Source organism: Myotis davidii, unplaced genomic scaffold (assembly GCF_000327345.1).
Source record: "Myotis davidii unplaced genomic scaffold, ASM32734v1 scaffold1693, whole genome shotgun sequence".
In the NCBI taxonomy this organism is placed as follows: domain Eukaryota; kingdom Metazoa; phylum Chordata; class Mammalia; order Chiroptera; family Vespertilionidae; genus Myotis; species Myotis davidii.
The window spans coordinates 1,150,258-1,157,363 of record NW_006284386.1 but is presented as its reverse complement, the minus strand read 5'-3'; the positions used below and the strand labels follow the sequence as shown (position 1 = coordinate 1,157,363).

Sequence of the window (7,106 nt, the reverse complement as noted above, 5' to 3'; positions counted from 1 at the left end):
CTGGACCAGGCAGGGGAGGAGCCTGCAACCATGGTACATGCCTTTGACCAGAATCAAACTCCGGACCCTTCCGTCCGCAGGTGGGACCCTTCTATCCACTGAGCCAAACCGGCCAGGGCCAATTACTTAAAATTTGAAAGTGGAAGTGAACTCAGGTGGACAGAGTCAGAGTTCAACATAATCTGAAAAGGGGGCATGTGGGAAAAAGCTCTGATCCAAATAAATCTTTCAGGTTAACAGAAGAAAATATGAAGCATAGCTTATCTTCCAGGATGACGGGCAGTTTGTGTCTGCAGGCAAGCCGGGTCCCAGTGTCCTCAGGTCCTGCAGTGGAATTACATCACCGAGCAAGAAGACATTCCTGGGGAAGCGGCCCCATCAATGTTTTTCTGCCTCCAAAATTATCCTTCGGAAAACATCAACAGCAGTTTGATTCTCTTTAGAAGAAGATTCCAAAAAAGCTGCCTTTTAAGATTCTGCTAACGCCACCCCTTCTTCGTAAGTGATCACCTTTTCCATTAGTAGGTCTTTCTTATTCTCAACCAGCATAACAGGTATTTGCACTTTCCCCACCATGTCCAACAATTTGCCACGGATAACTTTAATCACCTCAAAACTTTTGATCGATGTAACAGTATACACAAGAATATAACATTAATATCTGTGGAGTACGTCTGAGGAAAAATGGGATATTCATCTTGCCCAGCTATCTCTACAAGTTGGAGATGATATTCTTGTCCATTTACTGTGATCAATTTTGTTAAAGTGTTCTTTATGGTTGGATGGTAGGAGTCAACAAATTGGCCTTCAACAAACTGAACTGTCAATGAGGATTTCCCCCACAGACCAGTAGCCCAGGATCGCAATGTTGGGCTCCCGCATGTTGGCAGCCTCCTCAGCCCCAGGCCAACCACATCCACCCGCAGAGGCGGCTCCTGTGCTGTGATCCGCAATGGCCACACAAGGGAAGACTGTGCCTTTCTTGTGACAGGCTTCTTTCACTTAGCGTAGTGTTTTTAAGGTTCATCCATGTGGTAACATGAATGAGTTGTTCATTTATTTTGGCTGAATAATATCCATTGTGTGGACATAACACATTTTGTTTATCCATTCATAATTTGACGAACATTTGGGTTATTTTAATCTTTTTACTATTCTATATAATAAAAGGCTAATATGCAAATTGACCGAACAGGGAGAACAACTGGTTGCTATGACGTGCACTGACCATCAGGGGGAAGATGCTCAATGCAGAAGCTGCCCCCTGGTTGTCAGTGGGCTCCTACAGGGGGAGCGCTGCTCAGCTAGAAGCCAGGCTCACGGCTGGCCAGTGCAGGGGTGGTGGCGGGAGCCTCTCCTGCCTCCATGCCAGCGCTAAGGATGTCCAACTGCCAACTGAGGGGAGCAGGCCTAAGCCATCAGTCAGACATCCCCTAAGGGCTCCTGGACTGTGAGAGGGCACAGGCTGGGCTGAGGGACACTGGCCCCCCAAGTGCATGAATTTTGTGCACCAGTTCTCTAGTTAAGAATAATGGTGGCATGAATAGTTGCATAAAAGGTTTCTTGGGGGCATATGTTTTCTGTTCTCTTGCGTATATAAGAGTGAAATTGCCAAAAAAAAAAAAATAGTGAAATTGCTGAGTCATATGGAAACTCAATGTTTAAGTTTTTGAAAAACTGTCAAACTGTTTTGTAAAGCAGCTGCACCATTTTACATTCTTACCAGCTCTGGATGAGAATTCCAATTTCTCCACATCCTTGCCAACATTTGTTATTTCCTGTTTTCTCAATTATAGCCATCATAGTGAGTGTAAAGTAATATCTCATTGTGGTTTTGATTTGTATTTCCTTAATGGCTAATGATACTGAGCATCTTTTCATGTTCTTATTGCCCATTTCCATATCTTCTTTTGAGAAATGTTTCCTTTTTTTTTTTTTTACATTGGATTGTTTGTCTTTTTATTGTTGAGTTCTAAGAGTTCTTTATATATTCTAAATACTAATCCCTTATCAGATATATGATTTGCAAATCTTTTCTGTTGGTTATCTTTCCACTTTTTGATGGTGTTATTTGAAACACAAAAGTATTTAATTTTAATGAAGATTAATTAATTAATTAATTTATTGGTTGCTTATTCTTTTGGTATTATACATAAGAAACCATAGTCATAAATATTTAGAGCTATGTTTACTTCTAAGAGTTTTATACATTTAGTTTTTCCACTTAGGTGTTTGATCCATTTTGAGTTAATTTTTATATATGATGTGAGGGAGGGAACCAACTTCATTCTTCTTCATGTGTATACCCAGTTGACTCAGTACCACTTGTTGAAAATACTATATCCCATTGAATAGCTTCCTTGTCCAAAATCAATTGACAATAAGTGATTGGTGTATTTCTGGTTTATTTTTATGAGAGTTCCAGAAAGTCTTGGTTACTATAGCTTGCTACTAAATTTTGAACTCAAAGTTAACAAAATCCAACACTCTAGCCACTTTTATTCAACATTATTACTAGTAGTTCTAGCTTGTGCTATCCATCATGATAAAGAAATTAAATACATACAGATGGCAAAGGATTAGGTAAAGCTGTCATTATTTGCTGAAGACATCATTGTCTGTATGGAAAAACCAATTGAATCCAAAACTATAACATTTCTGAAAGGAAACATAGCAGAAAAATTTTGTGAACTTGAGATAGTCACAGATTTCTTAGATAGCATACCTAGTATACAGTCCATAAAATAAAAATTAGTAAATTGGAATTCTTCAAAGCTAAAAATCTGCTTTTCAAAAGACACTGCTAAGAGAATGAGAAAACAAGTCACAGGTTAGAAGAAAATATTTGCAAAGCATATATCTGATAAAGGACTTGCATTCATAATACAATAATGAGAAAACCATCAATCCAATTAAAAATTAATATTTGAGCAGATGCTTCCAAAAGATATTTAAATAGGAAATAAACATGTGAAAAGATGCTCAAATCATTACTCATTAGGGAAATATAAGTTAAAACCATGAGCTACCAGAGTAGCTAAAATTTTAAAAGAATGGCCTTAACAAGTATTGTCAAGAATGTAGAACAACTGGAACTTTTCTAAATTGCTGTTGGGAATATGATCTGATATATCTTATTGGAAAACAGTTTGGCAAGTTTTTTTTTTGATATCTACAAAATATTTTAATTGATGACATTTTTAACAGCTCTATTGAGGCATTATTGACAGATAATAAATTGTATATATCTAGAAAGGGTCAATGGGGGGAAAGAGGGACATATATAATACTTTCAACAATAAAGATTTTTAAAAATATCCTATATATATAAAAGGCTAAGTGACTGATCATGTGCCTGTCCAACCGCCCGACCGCCCAACCGACTGCACTGGCAATTTAAAAATAAATGTTGACTCCTGCATGGGAGATACATATAAAGCTCTCACTGGTGCCAATCACACGTGTGTTTCAATTTTATAACACTATATTATATATACTATTTTGACATGTAATTTTTTGCAGTAACGGAATTACCTCTTGAATCTTTCTTCTAATTAATTTCCTTTCAATGTGCATGAATCTGTGTACTAGGCCACTAGTAAATAAATAAAAGTACGCCGAAACCAGTTTGGCTCAGTGGATAGAGCGTCGGCCTGCGGAAAGGTCCCAGGTTCGATTCCAGTGAGGGGCATGTACCTGGGTTGCAGGCACATCCCCAGTGGGGGATGTGCAGGAGGCGGCTGATCGATGTTTCTCTCTAATCGATGTTTCTGACTCTCTATCTCTCTCCCTTCCTCTCTGCAAAAAACCAATAAAATATATTTAAAAAAATAAAAGTACAATTTGATACCTATGATTTAGTCACATACTTGTGAAACTATCCCCACAATCAAGATAATTAACATACATCTCAGCCCTAGAAGATCCCCCCACCCCCATCCCTCTTTAATCTCTCCCTCTAACCCAGAGTCTCCCTTCCCTGATACCCAGGCATTCACTGATTCCTATCTGTCACTGCAGATTATTTGTATTCTCAAGAATATTATAAAAATGGAACAATATAATATGTAATATTTCCTGTCAGATTTGTTCACTCAGTTTTAACTATTTGAAGGCTTATTTATGCTTTTTTGCATATTAATTATTCAACCATTACTTAGTGGTTCTATTATATGCATGCATCATAATTTTGGTAGTTTCTTAAGTTAAATATACATTTACCTATGGCCCAGTCACTTCCAATCCTAGGTAGTCTCTCAAAAAAAACAAAAGCCTATGTATACACAAAGACTTATACTTTAGTACACAAACTGCGGTAAATTCATACAATGGACTACTCAGCAATAAAAGTACAACAGTATAGATTAATCTCAAAATAAGTATTCTAAATAAAATAAGCCAAATAAAATAGTACCTACCATATGATTCCATTTATATAAAATTGTATAAAATAGAAACTAATCTACAGTGACAGAAAGTGGATCAGTGTTTGCTTGGGGACAAAGCTGGGGTAGGAGGAAGGAACTACACAGGAGCAAAAGGAACTTTTTGGGGCTGGTGGATATGTTTGTTTTCTTGATTGAAGTGATAGCTGCACAAGGTTATACACATATGTATTTTTTAAATATTATTTTATTTTAGTAAGAACACTTAACATGAAATCCACCCTCCCAACAAATTTTTAAGTGAACAATACATTATTGTCTATAGGTATGGTACTGTATAGCAGATCTCTAGAACCTATTAATCTTTCATTTTTTGCATAGGAGTCAAAATGATTTACTCAAATTTGTTAAAATCAGAACTGAAATGACATGTATAAAAGAATAAAGTGGTTCTTCCATTATAGTCCATTGTATCATTAATGTTCCATCCCCTGCTCCCAACTGATCAGGACTTATGAACTCAACAGAGCAGTTACATGGACTCAAAATCATCTCAACTGGAATCACTCTCCATTTCAATGTTCTTATTCATCTTGCATAACTGAAATTGTATACCTCTGATTAGTAACTCCCCTTTCCCACCTTCTTCTAGCCCCTGGCATCCACCATTCTATTCTTTGCTTCTTTGAATTTGACTATTTTGGATACAGATTTTATCAAATGGTATATTTAAATATATGTAGTTTATTATATGTCAACTATACCTCAATAAAATGTTCAGGGAATTACACATACATTGAAGAAGAATAATTGTAGTTAATATTTATTGATTATTTACTATGTGCCAGGCACTGTAGTAAGCATTTTATATGCATTAATTAATCTCATTCTCAAAGCAACCTATGATGGAGGTATTATTCTTAATCCAATTTTGTTTATGAGGAAACTAATGCATAGTAAAGTTACTCGGCTAAGGTCACGAAGTCTTGTAAAAGGTGAGTAAACATATGTGTGCTTCCCTTCGCAATAATAGCTCAACTGTATTCAGCGCTTTCTGGGGCAGGCCCTGAGTTCGTCATTTGGCATGTGCCATCTCATTCAATCCTCATATCAGCACCATGAAGTAGGTACTATTTTAAAGATGAGGCACAGTGAAATTAAGCAACATGTTCCAAATTATATAGGGAGTAGAGATTTGAAGATGAGCAGAGATTTGAACAGAGGATCTTCATCCATCAGGTGAGTTTCCCTGGAAAACAGGTTCAGAACTGCTTCTTTGTTGGGCCTGTGGTATGTGCTCATGGATCTGACTTTCCTGATGCTGAACATAGACATTTGTCGCATGGCCCCCTCACTGCTGTGGCCCACCTTCCCGACTAGATACTCAGACACCGACTGCAGCTTGCGTTGCGGTGGAGTCTGCCAAGCCTTCCTACCTTATTGATCACCTTCTTGCCACTCCCCACAACTCCAAGCCACACTGCTGCAGATGACTTGGTTCCTCCAGGTCCCTGACCTTAAATACTGTCTCTACCAGTCCTAGTTTCCTCTCCTTACAGACTTTGTGTTACTGATAACCACATAGTCTTTTAGCAGAGTAGATCCAAATTCAGATGAAGTCTAGTTCACAAACCTTCTTACTCAGATTTAAATATAGCACCTTTCTTATACCTTCATGCATTTATGTTGGCTTAAAAATTCCATGCAGAGCTGAGGGCTGTGAATGTGGAATAAGCCATACTCCCTGCTGAAATCTTAAGGGCCTGGCTTACAGGAAATGTCTTGTTTCCTTCAAGCACCCACTCAGATAATTTTGAAACATAAATGTATCCCCTCCCCTTAATCTTATCTCTCCTTGGAGCTGCTTGTTCTTTTCTCTGGTAGTACAGAAATAAGTGGCAGATGCCTCAAGTTTCCCTAAAACCACCAGAAGCAACCAATTCACCTCTTTTGCTGGGTCCACAGAGCCAAGTTGAAGCTAAGAGCCAGGAGGGACAGTACTCGGAATGTACCAGACAGTAGACTGACTGCCATGATTTTATTTGTATGCTGGAAGCCTGCTCTAATGCTAGAGGTTTATAACATGCAAATTACAGTAAGTAAAGGATTACCTAGCTATATCCTTACATATTAAAATGCATGCACAAAGCACACAAATAGATACACACATAGATAATTCTTTTTAAAAAAATATATTTTGTTATTGATTTCAGAGAGGAAGGAAGAAAGCGAGAGAGATAGAAACATCCATGATGAGAGAGAATCATGGATCAGCTGCCTCCTGCAAGTCCCCCACTGGGGATCAAGCCCACAACCTGGGCATGTGCCTTTGACCGGAATCAAACCTGGGACCTTTCAGTTTGCAGGCAGACGCTCTAACCACTGAGCCAAACCGGCTAAGGCCATACATAATTCTTAATTTATCATGTTAATGTATATACATACAAACATGTCCATGAATACTGTATTGTTCACCTAGCCTCAGCACCATGACCTAGACATAGTTACTACTCAAAATTTGTTAATATAATATTAACTCAAATTATATGTGTAAGTTCTAATATGGTAGCTACAGTATAATCTAATTACTTTATAGTCCTCCATGATATTTAATCACTGAAAAGGAAAAAAAAGCACTCCTCTAGTAATCCTATATAATAAAGAGCTAATATGCAAATGGTTGTCACACCCTCACATCCTTGCACCTGAACTGCTCAGACA

At 37.7% G+C, this 7,106-nt stretch overlaps 1 pseudogene; it reads right to left on the bottom strand.

The window, feature by feature from the left end:
* Positions 1 to 285: 285 nt before the first annotated feature.
* On the bottom strand, positions 286 to 882 carry LOC102755314 (annotated as a pseudogene).
* Positions 883 to 7,106: the final 6,224 nt, after the last annotated feature.